This window comes from Protopterus annectens, chromosome 16.part0 (assembly GCF_019279795.1).
Source record: "Protopterus annectens isolate FY-2018-M chromosome 16.part0, PAN1.0, whole genome shotgun sequence".
NCBI lineage: Eukaryota > Metazoa > Chordata > Ceratodontiformes > Protopteridae > Protopterus > Protopterus annectens.
The window spans coordinates 585,068,931-585,094,021 of NC_056750.1; the positions used below are offsets into that span (position 1 = coordinate 585,068,931).

General features: G+C 42.0%; 1 long non-coding RNA gene across 1 annotated transcript in view; it reads left to right on the top strand.

Annotated features, from left to right (window-relative positions):
* The first annotated feature begins 5,135 nt into the window (after positions 1 to 5,135).
* Positions 5,136 to 25,091, top strand: part of LOC122790818 — a 50,634-nt gene continuing 30,678 nt past the window's right edge. The window contains exons 1-3 of the long non-coding RNA XR_006363043.1: positions 5,136 to 5,350; positions 12,476 to 12,598; positions 24,772 to 24,939. This is a non-coding gene — a long non-coding RNA (uncharacterized LOC122790818). The remainder of the gene's footprint in view (positions 5,351 to 12,475; positions 12,599 to 24,771; positions 24,940 to 25,091) is intronic.

Genomic DNA, 25,091 nt, shown 5'->3' on the forward strand with positions numbered 1-25,091 from the left:
CCATGCACGCGGGCGGGCCCACCGCGGGTTCATGAACGCCTCCAGACGCATCCTACCTGGGCTCGCTCACGTACACTACGCACGTGTCTGTGATTCCGGTGCACTCTCATTAATATGTATATGGCGCTACTGCGCCGGATATTCCATGCACCGCCGGCGCAGGCCTTACGCCGGCCTTGCGCCGAGCTTCATGAATCCCGGGGTTTATTTAGAATTATACTGCACTCTTCTTTCTAATTTCAACTGAACTGACGATACCAAAAATGAAACGCCAAAAGCTATGATGTCTTGAGACACCTGTGCATTCAGAGTGAACTCTTATGACAATAAACCTTGTCAAAAGTCTTTAGGAATGAATAGCTGAAAGCCATAAAAACATAAAATCCAATGATTTAATAAAATTCCAACAGGTCAAAAGTTAAGCGCTTTCACCCGCTGCATCACGGGCTTCTTCAGAACTATATTCTAAAAACCTGTTACAGTTTAAATAAACCTTTTGGTGCCAATTTGTGTATATATTCTTTCTAATTTCTGCTGAATACACCTTAAAGCAAAAGGAGACAGGACAGTGCTACTGTTTTATAGTATATACAGTCTGTTGCTATACAGACAACTTAGACTTACAATTTAAAAAACAACTGAATTTTAGAGTGCTGCAGAGATACGATTAAAACAACTAATGCTTGTCACGTAATGAGTCTATAGATAATTCTAAAAAAGTACTTTATCCACTTATGATAATTCGAACTAGTTGCATTTTACAGCATTATAGTTAAGCAATAGTGAGCTATAGTAAGGAAATAGAAATACCGTAATAACATTGTGAATGTAATGAAATATAACTTGTATGCATAAGCCCTGATATTCATGAACAAAGTGTGCAGAGGTGTACTTTTCTTTGCAATATGTTTGGTATGTACTATTGAGGATCATGAGACATAGAACTGCATCACAGTCCCAAGACTGGAGTACAGATCAGCATTTTACTTTGTGAACTGTGCACGGGAGAGCTTTATAAATAGTGGTATGTAAAGTCCTGTACCCAAACAGTCTTGCCTTTGAAAATGCCTAAATCAGCAAAACTGAGACAGAGGCATGTAGATCTGATCAAAGCACTGGCAACCTGGGGCACACTTGCTTGTTATGGTGTTGTGGATACCAATTTTGGAAAGAAAATGTCAATAAGGTTTGTTTTCCTCTCTGTTGAAGTTTGTATAGTTATGTCATTGCTTAAATGTGAGAATGTAGTTTGTTTGTCTTTTTGGCTTTTCCCAGTTAGGGGTCGCCACAGCGGAGCTCTGGTCCGCTAATGATTGGCAGTAGATTTTTATGATGCCGAGTTGCCAGCCCAATGCCCAACCTTCAGCGAAGGCATGCCCATTCACGCATGTCTTTCAAATGCCACTCGACCGCTGGGAAGGCAAGCAGACTCCAAACAGAAGGCACTCCAGCCGAGAATCGAACAGAACATCTTGCTGTGAGGCAACAACGCTACCGCTGCACAACCGCGGCTTAAATGTCAGAAGGGTATTTTAAAAAAGTCAGGGACAAAGACAAAAATAATGTGGGTAAAAACCCAAATCCAGGGCAATTTTTAAATATTAAGTTACTTAATTAAAAAGAAAAATATGAGAACCACAGGTTTTGCATCAATGTGCATTTTTCTAAACAATAACTATGAACCTCTAAATATGTGACATTACTGACTGACTGACTAATCCTCAGTGATTTACCAGAAAAAAAATGAGGCAAGATCAGCAAGGTATGCTTTTAGTATGTGCAATGTATTTAACACTGTATTATATAGATAATTCACTGTTACACAAATGAAAAAGCACCAGTACTGATTTATTTTACAAGAGTGAACAAAGAGTGTGGCTATTTAACTCTTCCAGAGATGCAAGACCTACATGTTGCTGTTTTGAAACGTAGTACAGACTTGGTCAGTTTACAAAATGTTTGTAACTAAATGTTCAGTTGACTTATGGCTTTGTATTAGAACATTACCCCACCACGATTTTCACGCAGGAATGGGCGTGGCCTTTATGATTGACATGACAATCCCGTGTGATGTTGCATGGTAATCAACTAATCATGGGTGAGTGACAAGCCATGCAGATAATCAACTGACATGGTGAATATTCATCATATGATCTCACTTTGTCACGTACCTCTCAACCTGTTCGAGCAAGAACTTTGGACAAAGCCACCAATAATGGGGGGACAAAGGTCCCAAAATAGGGACACTTTTTAAATATTGCTCTTACCACTTAGAAAATTGATAGAATAGCAGGTTTTGGTACTTACGTATTATCGCAACCAGATTTTCGCGGTTGCGCATTTACAATACTTCTGTACAAACGAGGCCACAAACCACTGTAAGGTGGTATTTAGGGTCTGTTTTATTTGTTGTGGACTAGCTTTCCGTTACAGGGTCTGTGTGAAGGGGAAGACAAATGTTTGAGGAAACCCGCTTTGTGTTTTCAGAGTGCCTTACACACGCACGCTTGAATTAGAATGCCTGCTGTTGTTCTAACGAACGGATTATTTTGACAGTGTGGAAGGAAGCAGCCTTCAGAGAAGGCAAAGGCAGACCCTGTCATGATGGTTTTGGTCACTTTTTTTTGGGGGGGGGGGGTACTACTTGTAAAGACATCTTCAGGTCAAAATTAAAAGAAAAAAAAAAACGGTTGCTAACAGCCACAAAGTACAGGAAGTAGAGAGCATTGTCCAGCAATGAGATGTTTTGGGAAAGTGCTTACTACGTGTAATCATGGAAGTGATTTCAGTAACCGGGAAGATGCAATGACATGCTGCCACCAGGGAAGTGCATGCATGGACAGTTCACTATTTTTCTAATTTGTATTCATAACCTTGCATAAAAGACCCTTCCTTGTCAAAGAAAACACATAGTCTCCCATTTTTAAAATGTTACCGGACACATTTCACTATCGGGAAGCAACCTTTACGATCACAAAAATCTGGTTGCGATAATACGTAAGTACCCAGGTTTAGGGTTGCCACCTTTTCAAATGGCCAAAGTGGGACATTTTCGGGATACATATCAGATTTTACAGGCCGACACATACCCATGGTCAGTACAAAGGATAGAACTTTACTTTTTTGCCTAAATAAAGGCTTATTCTTGTAGCAGTTTAGTTGCTTACTGTTTCTTGTAACATTTAAGTATTTTAGATACAGAAATAATTATTTTATGCAACTATTAGATAATACATGGGACATAATTATGTCCTACAATCTGCCGACATTTGCTATTTTTAATATTTGTGGTCAGGACACAACTGCCCAAAGAGGGACTGTCCCTCGCAAGGTGGGACAGGTGGTAACCCTACCCAGGTTTTGCATCAGCATGAATTTTCTGAAGGGTATGAAGACTGAAACTGAAATGTCTTTCTGACACTAACCCTGACTAATTTGCCAGAAAGCTACAATTTTATGAGAAACAGAACAAAAGTATGAGGCAAAAATCTGGACATTCCGCGAAAATCTAAACAGTGGAGAGGTATGCTTTGGCGTTCTTCAAATAGGACCATTCCAATGGAGTTTTTCAGTATGTACTATATGTTTGTACAGGAATTGCTTTAGCAGGAGGCTAGCCCCCCTGCAACCCCCATGTTTCTTTACTACATTTGTTTTTAGGAATTGGTTTTGCGAGGGGGGGGGGGTGCTTGCCACGTTGCAGAAGCAGCATGCAAGTGCAGTTTTCTACCATATGTCACAGCTGCTTAGGTTCGTGCCTCGTGCGAGTTGCATTCCAGTTGCAGTCAAAAGCGTGAGGCATTTAGTGTTTACAATGTACAGTATTGCATAGTATCGGTGCACAGTGATAGAATAGCAGATGAATCATTGTTAAAGCGTACTTTTTATAATTTATTGCATTTCGTTTCTGTTTTTTTTTTTTAGTTTTTATGTAGGTAACACCAACAGCTAATATGCACATACATTTCAACATTCTACACTTTGGATTTACGTACTGCGCACTTGCAGCAGAGCCCAGTTTCAACTATTAAGAAGGTCTTCACATGTTTATTTAGAGTAATAATAGCAAAAACAGTCATACGCAGGGTGGTGGGCGGAGTTTGGGCAGTCCTTGCTACTGCGCATCTGGTGGGGGTAGTGTTCTAATACAAAACCGAGACGTTTGTCTTTTCTCCATTTTATTCCATTTCCGTGGCTTGTAGTTCGCTGCTCCCTAGTTTTGTCTCATATTTTATGTCCTGTCCCTCATAAACGTTTTGATTTACTGATAAATTGCTGAGGATTACCACTAGTAATGTCAGACATACACATTACAGTGTCATGCGTTTTGCTGTTCAGAAAAAATGCATGTTGATGTAGCACTTGTTCTGTTAACCTTTTAAGTGGATTAGAGAAAAAAAAATAAAAAAGTCCCTAACTTTGGTGCTTTTGCAATTCTCCCTATTATTTTAGCTTTGTCCCAGATTTTGAGCAATAGAGTTCAGACTTATGCTCCTGGGGACTTCTGCTGAAGAGATGTATTTCACAATCACGACTTCCCAATTAACAGACGTAAGTAAATAATCAGAACGTGAATTCAAACCCGCAGCAAACGTGTCTGACTCAGTAAGCACATAAGCATATTTTGAAAACCATGCTTTCCATAACTCCACCCATTGCACTCAACTGAATAAGGGGCAACTCCAGGAGTAACTTAAAATGTTAGTTCTATTAACGTGATAAATTGGATGCAGAATAAGAGGACTTTAATTCACATATACATTTAATGAACTTTATTATAACTCTAATCACTCTTGTGATTTATTAAGCAGAATCCACCAATTATTTTGCAAAAACTAACAAACATTAGGACGATATAAGAGGGACAAAATTAAAATTCAAATCAAAAAAGACATACCAGTGACTTTTTACACTACGAAATAATGGCGGCTAATAAGTACGGATATAGTGACGGCCTTAACACAAACTGGCGCATAGAAATGACGAAAATGAAACTGTTTATTAAAGGTTTCTGTGTCTTATGTTCTAGAGTCCAGATCCAAAACCGGAAGTCGTGATCTTTCAGCCGTGGCGTCATCGGGATCTTTTCAAGTACTTGAATTTAAGCGCAAGGATTTAGGGGGTTGGTCTTTCTTTGTCACTGATCGTCGAACATGCATGTATCAATCTTATCTTGTTTAGTTGGAACTGCGTAATAGTTTTATTTTTTAGTAAGTGGTAGTGTTAAATAAAAAGGTTGTTTGCCGGTGTATGCTAAAATAAAGGTAGTTAACGTATGTGACGTTTGATGTAAAGTACACGAGTTTGTGGTGCTGTTAAAGAGTAAATTAAAAAGGTCGAGTTTGAACGGGTAAGTCTCAGATGTGCTGTTCTAGTCATGCTGGGATACAATGTTGTACAGAGGGTTGAGTTTTGTGGTTGTGTGTATATATATATATATATATATATATAGTGTAACTTGAGATTTTACTTGGTTACAGTCAAATGCAGTCTGTTGGCAGAGGTTTGCTGTGCAAAATGGTAAATTTTTGTAGTCTTTCTGTTGGGAGTGGAGAGACTTGTGGCCGTTTAGATAACGTTCAAAATAATGTACACCTTGTGTTCTTGGACGTGTACTAAAAAGTTACGTCCACGCAGAGAAGAGTAGTGAAGTACCTTCTACTTTTCATTCGCTGAATTTTTTTTTTGTGTGGCATGATCGAACGTGACAATGCCTCATCTCTCAACTATCCTTGATTTTGAATCAAACGTGTTCCTCTTAATACTTTTAAAATTAGTGACTGTTGGTGAAATGCACTTAAATATAGAAATTTTGCAGTTCAGAAAATGTACATTGATTCGCACTCGTTTAGTCAAGTTAATAGTGCTAATGTTCTTAATGTACCTGATTCTACTGAGATTTGCCTTTGACTGGTTGAGAGGTATGCGCCACACACTTGAAGAATTCGATGGCTGACTGTGTTGTTTGACTGTCTCCCGCTGCGGGCCGTGAAGCACTACATTCCGAACTAAAGTAAAATGGAATTTTTAACGTTTTATGAAGTGCCTGTAATAAAGTAAACTTATTATACTAGGTATAAACGCATGCATATAGTTCCTATCATTATCCTTGGTATTGGGCCCCATTGTAATTTCCAAGGAGTAGTTAATGGCTTTTAGTGTCTTACAACTTAACGAAGTTTGCTCAAATATTTCGTATATTGTATGTAATAGTTGCATACAGCAGTTATTTTTTATCTGAAACTCCTAAATGTTATAAGAAACAGAATAAGCAACTAAAATGCTACAAGAATAAGCTTTTATTTAGGCAAAAAAGCGAAGTAGTGTGCTTTGTACTGGCCGTGGGTATGTTTCGCACTGCAAAATCTGATGTTTTTACCAAAAATATACTACTTTGGGCATTTGAAAAGGTGGGAGCCCTAATTTGAGTATGTAATAAAGTGTTAAACTACAACAGCATAGCAGTAGAGTAACGTGACCACTCGTGCACTGGAAACGTGCATAGCGCTCCTCCATGTTAAACTGTTAATTCCAACATGGTCCCAAGTCTTTCTACAGGAATCGTGTACAAAGATCCAACATCAAAGACGAAAGTTAATTACTGTATTTTACTTAATGCTCAGCGATTGTATCAGCATGTGGTTTCTGAACGGTGCAAGCTTCTAATTTCTAACGTTGACTGACAAATCGTCTGATTTACCCGGAAATAAAGCATTTTGTTTGAGAGGGGGCAGAATATTAAGCAAAATAGTTTTGCCAAGTTGGAGAAGGTTGAGCTCCAAGTCGCAGTCATTTTTGTGTATGTATGATGTAGTGGCATTTTCAGTCCGATCGTTCAGCACAGGTTGCAAAACCTGATGCGTTGGCCTCTTTATATACGGAGTTTGAGACTCCAAACTAAGGTTTCTCCTAATGAGGTACAGCTGAGCGCTGTACTTTGCATATCTATAGCGAAATGTAGCACCGTGTTGCATTTTCATTTCGGCAAAACTTTTGAAGTAACGTACTTGTGCCGTGGGCTGTGTATTGGGTAACCCCCGCATTTCTGCGTGCCCAAATTGACAGAGCAAGCCCGTGGGATGTGGCATGGTAATCATGGCTGACGAGCTGTGCAAATTTGCGAGTGACCTCGTGAATATTGATTGGGCATATTCACTGTGATCGTACTGTGCTGAAAAAAGCGGTGATCGTAAGGGGGTTATTCTGAACATTTTCTAAGGGCAGGCTCGGTATTTACACACTGAGCAATTTGACGCTTTGCTGTATGACGCTGTGATGTCTTTAGTATATTTTTATGCAGTAATTGTGTGGAAATTGCTACATTGTTTCATTAGTAAGCAATAATGAAATCCGTTTTTGAAGATTAGTTTAACTATTGTCACTTACAGTACTGTGGTTTTAACATAACTTAAACATAAATAACTCCATTACCTGTATTACGACGAAATTGGTGCTCTTTGTTGTGATCCTCTTACCCTAGGTGTGGACTGCTGGTTACAGCTGAGAGAATTTGTATTTATAAGAAGGCAAGTAGTTGGCCTATGATTTATTCCCAGTGCAGTTCAGGCATTTTATAAATATGGAGCATGACACTTTGACCTACATGTCACTGTTGGGGCACTACTCTAATACAAAACCATTATTTACCTGGTCTGTATTGTGTATGTGTACCTGGTTACTTTTGTGCATGTGTACACTTCTGTTAGTTGTACTGTGTAAATATGTATGTGTGCTGTGCATGTATATAATAGCTGTAACACATGTGGTTGGGTAAGCTGGCAAATGGCATGCTGGGGTGGCTGCAACCCTTTCTTGGAGCATTTAGTCAGTGATTATGTAAGCTGAAATGCTTCCTGTTGAAGTAGCAGTTGTGCCCCCTTAATGGAGAAAACAATCTTGCAGTAGCAAGGTTGCTTGTATGGCAGAGATACTTGTGATCACATTGTGGCTTAGTTTTGTTCTGTCATATTAAACTACCGTTGTGTTAGCATGGGTTTGGGAATGCATGACTGTATGGTATTCCATATTTAGCCTGGTCTTATCTTACAGTGGGCTCAACTGCTGGTGCCTTTGAGTTATCAATTTATCTGTAAGGTTGACAGGGATTGGGTGAGATTTGCCACTGCATCCATTGTGGTGGTGCTTTTGAGATGACCTGGTGTCAGTTTGTCAGCGTGTGTATTTGCAAAGTGTTGCTTTAGTTCTGACTCTGGATTTTGGGGGGGGGGGGGTCTGTCGGTGTAAATCAAATGGCATAAAACAAGGTCAGTTTAACTTTTGTATGTAGGCAGTTAATCAGCAGGTCTTTGCTTGGGGGTGTACTTTTAACAGTTGTGCTCTGAGTGTAAAGCATTGATACAGAGCATTGTCACAAGGACAGTGGCAGTAAAGTGGTAACTGTTGTCTGATCGTACATAGTTTGGTTATGGACTGATGCTGCTTTGTTTGGTTTTTTGGTTTTTGTGCTCTCTGCCTGATTCCTTGAGTCACCTTGGAGTACCACATCTGTTCAAAACTTGCCTGATGTTTAATGGGGTGGGTGAACTGGAACTTGGGTCACAAGGGAAGGGCTAGATAAAACTACCTTCTGCAAACAAAGCATTTTTCTGTAGTCGGGCAGACCCCCCCCCCTTAACTTGTGTATCCTGACTTCAGGTTTACCCAACCGTGAAGAAAAAGGCGCACTCTTGTCAGCGAAGTTGGGAGTGTGCACACATGTTGCATTAAAAATAAATTTAGTTTCCCACGTTCCCAGAGTGGGAGCCACTCACAAGAAGCCCATCATAGTTCATAGGTTCATACTAGGCTGTCTGCCCTTGGGCAATTATAAGCCTAGCCCGATTCTGTATGGCTTACGCCACCCCTTTATTTGAGTATACTGTGCCCTTTTTAAGGTTTAGTTTACTGTGCCTCTGTCTAATAGTGACACGGGAGTAATCCCTGGGACAAACCTACGATCCCCCATCCACTTATCGAGATTCTTCTTGAAGAGATTCAGTGAGGTGCTCTGCCTCGCATGAACTGGAATTCTATTCCAGAGTCAAGGGAGCCTCTGGGTTATGAACCTGTCCCTCCAGCAAGTTCTATTTATTTCTGTGCTGAGGTTCAAGTCCCTCGAGCGTGTGGCTCTAAGAGATTTAGATTTACTGAGGTGGAGCATGTCCATTAATTCTGGATTTGACAGCTTTGTATGTCAGGCATAGATCGCCTCGAAGTAGGCGGTATGCAACTGAGTAGAGCTGGAGTTTTTTTTTTTTTTTTACCGAGCAGCATATGGCATCTGTTTGAGACCCTTGATCCTCTTGGTGAGATACTTTTGGGGTCTTTCTAATTGCTGCAGGTGTCAGGTAAGGTACATCCCAAAAGGGGCATTGTATTCTATGATGGGCCTGATGAGGGATGAATAAAGGGGCACGGTTACCTCTGATCTAGATGTGAAACCCTTCGTGATGAGGTGGGCTATGTAGAAGGTCTTTCTAACCACTTTGGCAATGTGGTTTTCAAAGGCGAGATTGCTATCAACTTGGGTCCCCAGGTCCCTAAACTTTCTCTGTACTTAATGGGTTTCCGCCTATGTGGTAACTTGTGGGCACATTGTTTTTGCCAAAGGGTATGACTATACATTTTTTGGCATTTAGCTTTAAACCATGGCGCTGGCACTAGTTATCTGTCTCCCGAGACCTTTTTGAAGGATGTTTGTGTCAGCTGGAGAGTTGATTATGGCGCCCAGTTTGCAGTAGTCTGCAAACTTGGTGAGCCATAGTTCTCCCACGTTTGCCTGTACCTTGGAAAAGTATATACCGAACAAGAGTGGTCCCAGGACAGAACCCTGTGGGACGTCACTTGTGACCGGTTTCGAGTCTGACATGGCTCCAGCAACTCTCACTCTGTGGGGTCTGTCTTGTTACCTTACATGCTAAGGATATAGCATAAGGGGGGTTTTATGGAAAGTAGTTCAGCATTTTTACAGCTTGGGGGGGGTGAGTGATTAAAACAATCAATTTGATTGCTTTATATTGTATTGTATTGTGAATAACCTATAGCAATAGCAGCAAGTATAAATGTTGGAGCAGCATATTTAAATCAGCATAACTGGAAACTAATATATTCAGTTTAGCATAACTAAAAGCATGATTATAATAACTTTTTTTTTTTTTTTTTTAACAAGTTTTGCAGCAGACTTGACTGACCTGCAATCCTGAACACCACATATTATATTTCAGTTCAGTGGTTTTCCTCTAACTACATCGCTCTCCCTAACCTTTTTCAGGTGTTCAGGCCTTGTCTTGTTTTGCAGCCTTGTATGTGTTTGGCTGTTTTATCTAATGTTTTCTTGATTCTTCCCTGAAGAAAGAACAGAGCAGTCTGTAGCCTTCCCTTGGGAGCTGTTCTGTTCTTTATCAGCAAGCTTTAATCTTTCTGCTTTTCTAAAATGTATGTATAAACACAATTTCTAGGCCTGTTTTACTGTCTAGCTTGTCTAATGTCTAATAACTACTCGTAATCTAACAGTTGCCCTTGAGGTACCTGACAAGTCTACAGGGAACTACTTTTGTAGTTGCCTTACAAATGTGTCCTGTCTGTATGACCAAGTACCATAATCTGGTTCAAATATATGGGCATCTCACTAACTTCCAGTAGAATCTTGGCAAAACTATAACAGTGTAATGCTTAATGCTGTTAAAATTAATATGACTACTAGAAGGTATTTTAAAACTCCCAACCCTGGAATAGGCTTGCAGTTCAATCCGTCCATGAGGTGTCACCAATACTTTGCACCTTGGTCATTACCCCGCTCATAATCGGGAAATGTCTGAATAGATTAACCTTTATCTGGTGTATAACTACAGCATTCCATCCCAGTTAACCCTAAGTCCCATGATAGAATGCCAGCAGGTAATGAAGGGCCGTATAGTTCTGGAGGACCACCATAAACATGGTCATTTTCAAAGTGATGTTTTGCATGCTTTCAAAGGTGCTATTGGGGTCAATACTTCAGAAACTTTGCTAACTTGCGCAGTTCCCAAATGGCTTTAACTGCTCCATATGCAGGAAATATACCTTCTCCAGCTGTTACCCCATTACCTAGATGCATAGATCCAAATTCTGATGTAGATGTGATGTATTTAAAACTTTCACCTTATCCTGCAAGTCTGTTTCCAAGTCTCTGACTCTGATTTCTGAAACTTATTGTGTTATGGCTGGTATTGCATATCCTATATAACATGAGCCATACTAGTTTGGTGGTAGCCATTTATAGGCATTGTTCCCACACAATACATGTGCTTTAAAGTAGGTAGAATGCCAACCCTGTTCCAGAAGCGGCATGGAAAAAAGCCATATACAGCTGTTTCAACTTGTTTGTGTGAATAGGGTTTTTTCAGCTGAGGATTCTAAAACTTGTACTTTGATAGGCCAGATTTTATGAAAACCTACATGGCCCTGTAGCTGATGGTTGTACTTGTTAGCTGCTTGGCCAATAATTTTGGTATGTAGGGCAAAAGTGCCCCTTCTGTTTTCTGCACACACTACATTGCTGTGGGGACTGGACTGGCAACTTTGCTTTGTGCCCTTTCATCAGCATCCCCCTGCATGTCTTGCATCTCTGCCAGGTTTGCTTCAATTGTTGCTCATTTGATGTGCCTCTTATACCTCCCACTGCTCTGGGTATAGAGGAATTCCCTCCTTGGCAGCGTTTCCTTATTTTTGCTGCTGCATCAGCTATGGGATTGGAAATGTGAAGATAACTGTCTTTCACTTGATATGCCTTTACTTTGCAGATGCTCCATTCATTTCTTTTTCCACCCAAACTTGTTAAATTCCTTCAGAACCGCTGCATGCTTTAAAGGTTTATCTTTGCTTTCCATAACCCCCCCCCCCCAATCCCAAACTTTCAAATATAGCGAGGGCTGTTGCCACACAGCTGTTGCTAATATTGTTTTAACTGTCTCCATACTGCTTTATAGCCTGTAACACAGACTCCAACTCTGCTTGTTGGGCTGACTGATACCCAGGAAGCTTAATTACGAGTCTCCGGTTGCATAATGTTGGTGTAAACAGCATAATATGTGCTTAACAAGTGAGCTGAAATGTTAGGATCTTGTGCAACTAAGGGTGAAGGCTGCTTTGAGTTGGTGTGGAAGGAGTATAGTTTATTACTTGCGATAAAAACAAGTGATAGGATGTGTGTGATGCTTGCCTTTGGCTGGCTTTACCTGATTCTTAAATCTTTAAGCTTTTGAATTTCTCTTTTTTTAAGTTGAGAATATATAGTGTTTAAGAGATGCTTAAAATTATTTCCTGTCTTTATGGTTGTGCTTGTAGCATGAATTGACTTTCTTGTTTGGCGTTCTGTAAGGCATTGTGCTTGTAGTAGTGTCCAATGATAAAACATGATGCTTATTTTACTGACTTTATTCATTTTTTGCTATATAAGTATTTCAAAGCCTATTCTAATTTTCTGGCATGTTTTCAGGGGTAAATGAGATGCACAGAATGCCTGCTGTCCCTGTAGTACAGTACCGATGGATAATCCTAACACAGAACAATGCTTCTACAAGCAGCAGCATGTTGTGCTTGGATACCACAAGCATGGCAGGTAAGTTTATACAAACTTAAAATGGTTGCAGATGCAGTGTATGTTTCAGTGACTGTACTTTTTGCATGTTGTTGTTAGTCCCACTTTTGGGGGGCTCTCTTGCACCGGCTTAGCTGGCTTCATAAGTATTGCCAAATCCTTGTGTAATTGTCACCCTCTTTCCTAAACTGATTATTGTGCTTTGGAGAAAGGTGGCCTTAAAGCAGTAAGCCGTACTACTTTTTGCATTCTAGGTGGAGTTTCTTTTTTGTGCAGCTCTGTAACTGTTCTGGAGTAAGGCAATGTGCTTGGTGTGGCCCATGCTTGGGATTTATTATTGTATACTTTCTGTAAAGACTTGTCTGATTATTCAATCTATTGCAGCAGATGCAACTCTGCAGCCTTTACCTAGGGCAAAAAAAGGCCCAGGTTCGTTCAGGCAGTAGCCAGAAGCTTTCTTTAGAAATGCTTAACTCGTATTCTGTAAAGGTATGATTTAATTGTGTTGCATGAATATTAACTGAATTGGAAGTTTTGACTCTTCAGTTAGTGCATGCTTGAATTTTGTCTGTTAGTAATTGCAGGTGTGGGGGTAGCCACATTCTTTGATTTCCTGTCAATGCCTATTTAAGTGGTACAATTTGAAATATTTTCTGCTTAAAAACCTCAGCTTTGGCCGGCTAAGATCTAGCTGTATTCGACTGGATGTATGAGAATTTAGTACCAATCTGCACTTTTTTTCAAATGCAGTATTTAAACTGATTTAATTGTGTTGCATGAATATTGACTAAATTGGAAGTTTTGACTGTTCTTCAGTTAGTTTTCCCACCCTCCCTGTTTTGGTGTTAATCTTGGTGGTATTGAAACTGCCCGCCCCTCTTGTAAATTTGTTTGGATACTCCTCTCATTTGCTCACTCAACTGAGTGCAGTGAGATCATATTCTGACTTCAGGCACTCCTACCGTGTACAAAGAGCATCTGGGAAAAGAGAACACAATTTTTTTTAAGCTTGTTTCCTGCCTTTCCTGTTAAGTGGTCTAGACTGTAGGCTTCTGAGCCTGAAGTTGGGAGGGAGGCCTTCTAGCTTAGTTTTTTCTTATAACTAGCCAGTTTTCTAGTTTCAGCACTCAAAATCTGTTTCTTTGAACTCCGCACTTGTTCAGAACTCATTGTAAGCACTACATAAGCTGCAAATTACTACAGCACTCGACTTTTCTCACTTGTCTAGAGGAAAGCAGTTTTTAGTACTTAATAAATAAGCACCTATCTAGGTATGTCTAAGGGTCAGTTCTGTGATTCATCGTGTCTACCTGATGAATCTAGGCATCTTGGGGTAATGCAGCAATTGCCTCATGTACAAAAGACCACCCTCTCCTCCTACCACCCAACACTACAACCTGAGAGATGCACTTGTATAGACTGGAAAGCAAAGCTCTCTTTCACCCAAGATTAGACAGTCGAGGAGAAGGTAAACACTTGCACCACACTCATCACATAGTCCCTCAACCTACACCACCAAAACACACACCTACATTCGCGGAGGCTCTCAAAAACATGCCCAAGCATCAGGGACATCCAAAGCATAAACGCAAGCAAACTCCACCCCCCCCCAACACCACCCAAATGACAAGCCCACAAACTGAATGTGCCACTCAATCACAGCCCATAAGGCATAATGTACCCAACACTCTAGTTATAGGTGACTCTATAGTCAGGCACACTGATCACTCACTAGACTAAACGAGGAGAAAGTTACTGTCAGGTGCCAGGATCCACCACATAACACATGCACTCAGGTCACTCCACAATAAGTACAAATATGACACTGTCATTGTCCATGTTGGTGTGAATGACCTGAGACATACCTCCCTGGATTACATGGAGGAGCTCTCCAATGTATCCCAGGCAGGTATGATCCTAACCCTGAGTAGCATCCTGCCATCACCCAGAATGATACCACAGTACAAGGACAAAATGGTTGACTTTCAACAATTGACTAAGCTTCTGGTGTCCTAAGGGGATCCAGTATTTGTCTGCCTGGGATGACATGATCGACAGACCACGATGCTTTGCCAGAGATGGCCTGCACCTGTCGCCCTTAGGATTCTGGATACTGGCTAAGGCTCTTGCCACCCCTATAGTGCCTTTTTTAGGCAAGGGTCAAATGACAGTCACCGCCATAACAGGTGCAAGCAAAATCTGAGGGTAATGCTACTCAATGCTAAAATGCACTCACTCGAGGCACTGCTTAAAATGGAGAACATTGACATCTGTGCAGTGACAGAGACCTGGTTCAAAGCTCCAGAGAGCACCCCTGCATTACCAGGCTACAATTCATACCACACCTTTTGGCCGCCTAACCCAGAATGAAGCCCTAAAGGCGGAGGCGTGTGCATATTCATTGAGGATATCCACACCTCCAGGCGAGTTGCACAGCATAATGCATCCGAGATTATCCAAGTGCAACTAACTCTGGGGAAAGACTGCAATACAAATTGTAGCTTGCTACAGACCCCCCACCATGCCCCAAGATTCCCACTCCTTTCTTGATACACTGGAAAGTATTGGGGTACAACCCAACACCCTAATAAGTGATTTCAACTACCCCACCATTAACTGGGAAAACTACTCTAACGCTTTTGCTCAACGTTTTCTAGAATTCATAAATTCTAACGCCTTGGATCAACTTATTCACACCCCCACCACGGGCAGCAATGTCATAGACCTGGTCATTACCAACCTGGGGAAACTGGTGTTCCACACCAGAGGTCACTTCCTCGTTGGTCAGATCTGACCACAAGCTAATCAGCCTGGACATCCACATCCCACCCCCAATTAGGGAAACCATCGTAAAAAACTTCTCCAAAGCCAACTTCACACTTGACAGAAGTGGCAAACTTCATGTCACTCATGCAGATGGACAATAGAGGTATAGCTGCTGAATCCTACACAAATGCACTTTATAAGCACTTACACGAGTGCATGGGTCATGCTATCTTTAATAGAACCAAGATGTTATCCTCCAAAAATAGGAAGCCAATCTGGTGGTCTTCTGCCATAAACTCTACAACAGAAGAAAAACTTGCAGAAAAGTAAAATCTCATGACTTGGAGGAACTCCCTGGTCAACCTCTGTAAGAAGCAGAGATCCCTTATAAAATCCTCCAAAGCTAGTTACGAAAACAAAATTGACACGGACTCTAAAGACAACCACAAAGCATTCTATAGCTATGTCAAGAATCTCATGCTATCTTTAATAGAACCAAGATGTTATCCTCCAAAAATAGGAAGCCAATCTGGTGGTCCTCTGCCATAAACTCTACAACAGAAGAAAGAAACTTGCAGAAAAGTAAAATCTCATGACTTGGAGGAACTCCCTGGTCAACCTCTGTAAGAAGCAGAGATCCCTTATAAAATCCTCCAAAGCTAGTTACGAAAACAAAATTGACACGGACTCTAAAGACAACCACAAAGCATTCTATAGCTATGTCAAGAATCTCAATGGGAACACTCAGATCTGCTTTGAGTTACAGCACAATGGCAGTAAATATACAGAACCAACTAATATTGCCAACATCTGGCAGATAGGTTCATTGCTAACTTTACCCCCCTCCCACCCCCTAGAGGGCCCATCTCTATCCCGGAAGACTGCAAAGTTTTATCACTGCTGCACAGGTAAAAACTCTCCACAGCCAAGAACACAGCATCCATGGGACCTGACAAATACCCCGGCTGCGTTCTACACGAACTACAGAATGAACTGGCACCCTACCAAAGTACCATGTTCAGTCATAGCCTCACCTCAGGCTTTGTACCCACTGAATGGTGCACCGCAACGGTTATTCCACTCCACAAAGGGTGAGCCGCGACGGACCCCAGGAACTACCACCCTGTTAGCCTGATGAGCCTGGTCTGCAAGGCCATGGAACTCGTAAACAAAGACGTTGGTAATCTCCAAACTCTGGACCCTACCCAGTTTGGATTTGTAAAAGGCAGATCATGTCTTCTAAACCTGATTGACTTCTTTGTCACCAAAGCCGTAGATGAGGGTAAAATGGTTCACACAGCTTATCTAGATCTTGCCAAGGCTTTCGACACCATCCCCCACTCTGGCATTATGGATAAGCTCACTGAACTAGGTGTAAATCCCTGTCACAAGATGGGTTGCCAACTGGCTCACTGACAGAACCCACACTGTGAAAGTAGCGGATTCCAAATCTGACTTCAGACCAGTGACAGTGGAGTACCACAGGGTTCAGTCCTGGGTCCTCTCCTGTTTTGGTATCTACTTCTCTGAAGTGCAGGCTAACACAGAAGGTCTTTGGCTAACAAAGTTTGCAGATGACTGCAAACTAGAGCCATAATCGAAAGTCCTAACTATGTGGGCAAACTACAAAAGGGCCTCACTGAGACAAATATCTGGTGTCAAAGCCATGGCCTGGCACTCAATGCCAAAAAGTGTATTGTCATCCCCTTTGTTAAAAACTCTGTACCCATGAACTACCACATAGCTGGTAGTCTACTTAATGCTGAAAATGTGATGAGACCTTGGAACACAGGTGGACAGTAGTCTCTCCTTTGATAATCACATCGCCACAGTGGTCAGGAAATCCTTCTACGTGGCTCATCTCGTCACAAAAGGATTCTCATCCAGAAAGAGGTCCTTGTTCCCCTCTACTCATCACTCATTAGACCCATTAGAGTACAATGCCCATTTTGGTATGTACCTCACAAGACATGTACAGCAACTGGAAAGACCACAGATGCCTCACAAAGAGGATTACTGGCCTCAAACAGATGCCCTACGCAGACTGTCTAAAAAAAACTACAGCTTTATTCAGTCTCATATCGCCTACTCAGGGGCGATCTCTGCCTTAACATACAAAGCTGTGTCAAACCCAGAGCTGTTGGGACATGCTCCACTTAAAGAAATCCCAATCCCTCCGAGCTACACGCTCTAGACCTAAACCTTGTCACCACAATAAACGGAACATGCTGCAGGGATAGATTCCTGTCCCAGAGACTTCCCATACTCTGGAACAGACTACCTATCTATGTCAAACAGAGCTCCTCATTAGCACTCCAAGAAAAATCTTGATTGGATGGGAAATGGGAAATTCACCCCAGGGATTGCTTCTGTGGCTCTGCTTGACAGGGGCACAGGAAAATTTTCTTGGGTGGCGAAAGCCAGGGTTCATTTTTTGGCTAGGCTTATATAGGCCCTAGGGCCAATAGCCTAGTACCTACCTATGAACCTGTAGCTGGAAATTGGTATTTATGTATTGTATCTTATTGCTAAAAGCTTGCATTGTAGCCAACTGTAGCACCCCCTGCAGTTCAACATGACACCAACTAAATTGGTAGGTTCAGGGCATTCCCTGTCTTAAGTGGGAGTACATTTGGTTTGCCACTCCGGGTCTTGTCTGCTTACTGTTAAGCCACTGGCACATGTGGTTAACATAGGTCATAGCCTGAAATTCGTATCTTTTTTTTGTACAGAGTACATTTGGCTGGTTTTGTTCTCAGTCACTTGTTTGTTTTGGCTCTTAAGCTTGCTGTGCGTGCTTTAGATCTGCATATTTTCCTATTTCATTGCGCTAGGAACCCCTGGAGGAAGTTCTTTAGCAGGAAAAGTATATGTAATGTTGGGACCTGAATGACAGGATTCTTATCATTTTTTTTTTTTTTTTTTTTTTCTTCCCAGTTATAGGGGGCAGTTTTTTTCATGCAACAGGGTAACTTCCCCCCCTGCACTTGCCTCCTCTGATTGTACAGTCTCTGGAGCAAGTCACAAGTGCAATGGACAAAGGCTTTTGTGTTGTGGTTGGGGGTTGGATGATTGCCTCCTAGAAAGGATGGTCAATGGTCCCTTTATGTTGTATTAAAACCTTTGGGCTAATGCCAGACTTTCTAAAGTCTATACTTGCATGTTAGAGAAGCTCCAGTTTATACTGGTACTGTATTACATGCAATTTCCCATCCTCACGTCTTTTTCCCTTCTTGGGTCCACCACTCCTACTAACCTGCTCTATCCCACTGCCTTATTTGAAATCTTGCTCCCTTTTTCAAGACTTGTTAAAGCTTCTATTGCTTCTGGATTTTTTTTTCTTGTTTTGCTCTAGCTACTTTGCTTCATGTAAGTTGTGCAATGGATGTATGCAGAATATAGTGTGGCCCATAATTAAACAATATTTAGCTATTCCCTCGGTCACCTAAGTGAACATGTTTCCAAGTCACTTAACCAAACTCTGCTCCTGGGCAGAGTCTGAAAATGGTCTGTGGAAATCAGTGCTGTACCCCAGAAAACCAATACAGAATTGGTGCACAGGTCTAGATTATTTTGGTTTTGAAATATGCACTAGGTGGGGGTTGTAGAAGATGGGAAATGTGTGCAGAGCAGTTGTTGAGCCTAAGTAGCAAAGGTTGGTGTGGGAGGAGGGTTTAGTAAGAATAGTGTACCAAAATTAAGGGAGCCATTATTTAGGTATTACAGGTTAAAAACCTCAGCTTTGGCCGGCTAAGAACTTGGTGTATTCAACTGGATGTATAAGAGAATTTAAGTACCTTTATCTGCACTTTTTTTTTTTCAAAAAAATACAGTATTTAAATTGATTTTAACTGTTGCAGGAATATTAACTGAACTGGAAGTTTTGACTCTGCTCTTCAGTTAGTCCCACCCACCCTCTCTGTTTTTGTTTTGGTGTTAATCTTAGTGGCCTTGAAACTGCCCGCCCCTCTTGTAAATTTGTGTTTGGATACTCCTTCTGGGCCCATCTCATTTGCTCACTCAACTGAGTGCAGTGAGATCATATTCTGATTTCAGGCACTTCTACTGTGTACAAAGAGAGCATCTTGGGGGAAAAAAAAGTTAAGCTTGTTTCCTGCCTTTCCTGTTAAGTGGTATAGACTATTTGTAGGCTTCTGAGCCCCCACGCCCTTCTGTGTTGGAGGGAAGCCTTCTAGCTTAGTTTGTTTTTCTTGTAACTAGCCAGTTTTCTAGTTTCAGCACTCAAATCTGTTTCTTTGATCTCAGCACTTGTTCAGAAAAAAAAAATTTCATCTGCTTTTACTGTACTTGTGTTTCTGCCTACTTTATTTTACTTTTGCATCATCTTAAAAGTACTCAATTGTATTTATTACTGCTTGGTGTAACTCATTCTAAGCCTTTTGGTTTCAACACTTGGGCTTCGGACCAGTTTTGCACTGAGAGGGTTTGTGGTCTGCACTATAGTGGCAAAACAGGTAGCTTACATCCTTCTTAGTTGGAAACTGCTGATTTGAGGTCTCTGTGTCTGTTCTGAAAGTGTATTAATTCTGGTTTAAGTACTTGGGCTTTCAGGCCAGTTATTAAGAGGGTTCATGGTCTGCACTCTTGTGGGCGAAGAGGCTGGACTCTGCCCTTCTGAGCTGGGAATTTCTGGTTAAAGGCTTATAGTGCATGCATATCTGAACTGCTTCTTGCTGAAGTTGGTGTGCCTTGTTTGCTGTGGCATAGACTGGATTTGGGCTTGCTGGATCTAGCTTTGTTTGTGCAACTTGAGCACTAATCCAGACATTCTCTAAAGTATTCAATTGTATTTATTAGTGCTTGGTAGTAACTTGATTTGTGTAGCTATCATTCTAAGTCTCTTGGATTAAGCTCTTGGGCTTCAGACCAGTTGTTTTACATTAGGAAGGTTTGTGGCATGCACTGTGGTGGCAGGACAGGTAGCTTTCATCCTAAGTTGGGAACTGCTGATTGAGCGCCCGGTGTCTGTTAAAGTGTATTAGTTCTGGTTTAAGCACTTGGGCTTCAGGTCAGTTATTTTACATTAAGAAGGTTTGTGGTCTGCACTCTTGTGAGAGAAGAGGCTGGACTCTGCCCTTCTGAGCTGGGAATTTCTGTTTAAAGGTTTATAGTGCCTGAATATTTGAACTGTATCTTACTGAAATTGGTACACCTTGTTTGCTGTAGCATAGACTAGATCCAGGCCTGCTGAATCTAGCTTTGTTTATATGCTTGTTTGCTTATTTCCCTGGAACGCTAATTCCACCGAATACGCGGCTTCTCAGCACTTCTGTGGATCACTAGTGATATCTGCATTGCTTACTGTACTTATTTCCTTGTTTCACTTGAAAGAAAGTTACTGTGTCGTTTTTGCATTTAAGTAACTTGTAACACATTGCACTTGTTACCTGGCACTTGCTCACTAAAGCAATTATGTCAGTACTAAAAATTAAAAGCACTACACCCTCACTCCCCACTGGCCCTTGTTTTCAATTAAGGAATTCCCAATATTATTCTAGCATGTCCAAAGGACAGTTGTCAGTCTCCTCTCTGGTCCAGCTGGTGAATCTGGGAATCTTGAGGCAATGTTACAACTCCCTCATGTACACAGACAACCCTTTCCTCCTCCCAACAAATTCCAACACATGAGAGATGCAACCATATAGCCAAACTGGAGGCTAAGCTCTCTCAACTCAGTACTGGCATAACCAATCAGGAGAAGGAAACCACACTCACTACAATTCCAGTCTCTCGCAGACCTACCACGACAGCAAACCAAACACATAATCACGCATAAACATACTCGTAGGCCCTAAATAAAGATCTGCCTAAGCAGCAGAGACCTCCAAAGCAGACACCCAAGGAACCACTACCCCAAAACAAAACACGTGCAACACATCTCACAAAGCCAGCGTGCCGAACAGTTACAGCCCTTAAGACTAAACAGCACACCTGATACACTTGTAATAGGTGACTATCGTCAGGCACACTGACGTCCTGCTCACCAGGCTGAACAAGGAGAGGGTCACTGTGAGCAGCCTGTCGGACGCTAGTATCTGCCACATAACACAAGCACTCGGGTCACTCCAAAGCAAGTACAAATATGACTCCTTGTCCATGCTGGTGTGAATGACCCGAGACGTACCTCCCTGGACTACATGAAAAGAGACATGAAGCTCTCTGAGCATGTAGCCCAGACCGGTATGACCCTGACCTTGAGTAGCATCTTACCCTCGCCAAGAATGATGCCACAATATGAAGACAAGATGATCAATTTCAACAATTGGCTTAAGTACTGGTGTCATTCAAAGGGGATCCAGTGCCTGTCAGCTTGGGATGATATGCTCGACAAGCCACAATGCTTCGCTAGGGATGGCTTGCACCTGTCACCCCTGGGCTTTCGGATATTGGCAAAGGCTCTTGCTACCCCCATAGTGCCTTTTTTAGGCAAGGCTCAAAAGACAAACCCACCTCCATAGGTATCACAAGGAATAAGAAACTAAGAGTAATGCTACTCAACGCCAGAAGTCTAAACCTCAAGATGCACACACTCGAAACTCTCCTTAGCATGGAGAACATCGACATCTATGCAGTAACAGAAACCTGGTTCAGGGCTCCCGAGAGCCCCCCAGCGCTACCAGGTTATACCTCATACCATGCTTTTCGGCCCCAAAACTTGGACCGAACCACAAAAGGAGGGGGAGTATCGATATTCATCAAAGATACCCACACCTCTAGGTTGGTCACAAAGCATCCGAGACTATTCATGTGCAACTAACAGTGGGTAAAACTGCCTTCCAGTTTATAGCCTGCTACAGACCACCCTCCCAAACCCAGGAACCCCACTCGGCCTTCCTGAGAACACTGGAAAATATGAAGGTCTCTCCAAACACCATTATATTGGGCGACTTCAACTACCCAAACATAAATTGGGAGCATTACTCTAGCTCCAACACCCTAGCCCAAAGTTTCCTAGAATTTATAAACTCAAATGCTATGGAACACCTTGTTACCACTCCCACAAGAGGGGAAAACATACTGGACCTGATCATCACTAACATGGGGACTCTATGCTCCAGACCAGAAGTGTATCCCTCACTGGTAAGATCAGACCATAAACTAATCTCACTGGATATTCACATCCCGACCCCACCCCCTGCCCAGAAAACCACAGTGAAAAAACTTCTCTAACGCAAATTTCACTCCTCAAAACAGAGGTGGAATCCTTCAAAGCCCCCGGGCCTGTGGAAAATAGGGCCCAGACCGCAGAATCCTTTATAAACGCATTCTATGAACACCTTCAGGAATGCATGGATCATGCGATCCCAAATAAAACCAAGACCCAATCCTCCAAAGGCAGACGTCCTGTCTGGTGGACCCCAGCTATAAACAAACTATACAATAGGAGGAGGCTACTAGGAGCAAAATCCCAAAAAGGGAAGGCATCACTGATCAGTATTGGTAAAAAAACTGCGGGCACTCATAAAATTGTTTAAGGCCAACTTCGAGATAAAAATTGCGCAGGACACTAAGGATAATCACAAGGCTTTCTTTAGTTATGTTAGGAACCTGGGTGGTAATTCCCAGATATGCTCAGAATTAGTCCAAAATGACAAAAAATACACTGAACCCACAGACATTGCCAACATCCTAGCTGACGGGTTCAACGCAAACCCCCCCCCCCCCCACCAAAAGGGCAAATATCTATCCCAGCAGAATGCTGCCCCCATGACATCTCAGATGCTCGGGTAAGAGCCTCCAAAGCAAAAAAACACAGCATCAATGGGACCAGACTGTGTCCCAGGCTGCGTCCTACATGAACTCCAAGAAGAGCTAAACCCAAACATAAAACTACTGTTCAATCTCAGCCTTACTACAGGATATAAGCCCAAAGAGTGGCGTACAGCAACAGTGGTCCCTCTCCATAAAGGTGGTGCTTCAACGGATCCTGGAAACTGTCGCCCCATAAGCCTGACTAGCTTGGTCTGCAAAGCTATGGAAAGGATGATCATGGACCTCATAAAGATATTGGGGACCTACAGACACTGGATCCTACCCAGTTTGGCTTTAAGGGCAGATCCTGCCTCTTAAACCTGGTTGATTTCTTTGAAATGGTCACCAAGGCCATTGACGAGGGGAAGGTGGTCCACACAGCCTACCTGGACCTCGCAAAAGCCTTCGATACAATACCCCACTTGGGCATTATAGATGAGCTCACCAGCTTAAATATAAACCCCTATGTCACTAGATGGATTGCAAACTGGCTCAAGGACAAGAACCCACATGGTTAGAATTGCTGGAGCCATGTCAGACTCCAAAACCAGTTACAAGTGGTGTCCCACAAGGCTCAGTCCTGGGACCTCTCTTATTTCTCGGAGGTACAGGCCAACACGGAAGGACTGTGGCTGACCAAGTTTGCAGATGACTGCAAACTGGGCGCCATAATCCCATCTAGCTACGCTCTCGAGACGTGAACCTCAGCACTGAAATAGGACATGCTGGAGGGACAGATTCATAACCCAGAGGCTCCCTTCACTCTGGAATAAAATCCCAGTCCAGGTTAGGCAGAGTCCCTCATCGTCTTCCTCTTCAAGAGGAATCTTGATGAATGGATGGGAGATCGTAGGTTTACCCCGGGTATCACTTCTGTCACTGTTAGACAGAGGCACAGTATACTAACCTTGAAAAAGGGCATAGCAAAATACATTTAAAATGGGTGGCGAAAGCCAAACACATTCTGGCTAGGCTTATAAATGCCCTAGGGCAAATAGCCTAGTATGAACCTATGAAAGCTTGCAAATAGTTTTGAATATGGCTGAAGGATTGCTCATAAGCAGTTTAGAAGTTTTTCCTGTGGATTATGGTGATTGGTAGCTCTGCAACTCTTAAAGATGGTCTATATTTGGACTGCAGAATACTGTTGCTTCCTGGGTTGTTGCTGCCTGTCTGTCCCATCATAGGGACAGCATTAGCAGTGGAGTTGTGACATGAAATGGCTCTTATTGAGAATTGTGGGTTTCTATTGCATTAGTTTCTGGTATATCCCTGTACTTGCATGTTCACAATCCCTGTACTTGCATGTTCACAGAGGAGTTCATTGACAAGTACTAGGTCTCTGTGGGTCATTTTAAGGCTGTCCAGGTTCCATTTCAAAGGTGGGAATGAAGCTCTGTACCTTGTAACTCTAAGGTGAACATCTTAACCATTTATGCCAGGCCTTGGTGCATCACTGTTCATTTGTGCCCATTTTAATTTTTAACATCAAAAATATACATTTGGCTTTCAAAAAGCTAAGCAGCCATAGGCATTTTTAAAGCTGATTTTTAATAGAATGCTTCATGTTTTCTCCTTGGGAGTTTTTGCTCGTAGCACTGTGGTTTAAGGTGATTTGAATTTTTATTTTATTAAGAGCATTTTTTTTCTCGCAGATTTCTCAGAACGTGTTAATTTTCCAAAGAGTCTTGTTCATATGAATCCGTTTTGGAAGCATCTGAGATGAGGTGTGGGGATGGGCCTGTAACTTAACTCAACTCAAACTGCTAATCTTGTGGACTCCAAACTGGGCTAACTGTGCAAGTCGCACTCAAGTCAACATGGTAAGTAGACAATTGCTTTCAAAGTTTTATTCATGTTGTGTTACAGAACTGTGCAAGTTTATCAGGCTGTATTTTTGTATGAGAAGTAGCTGTTAGGATGTGGTTCCTGCTCAGTCTTCATTGTAGGTATACTTTTAAATGTAGTTTGTACA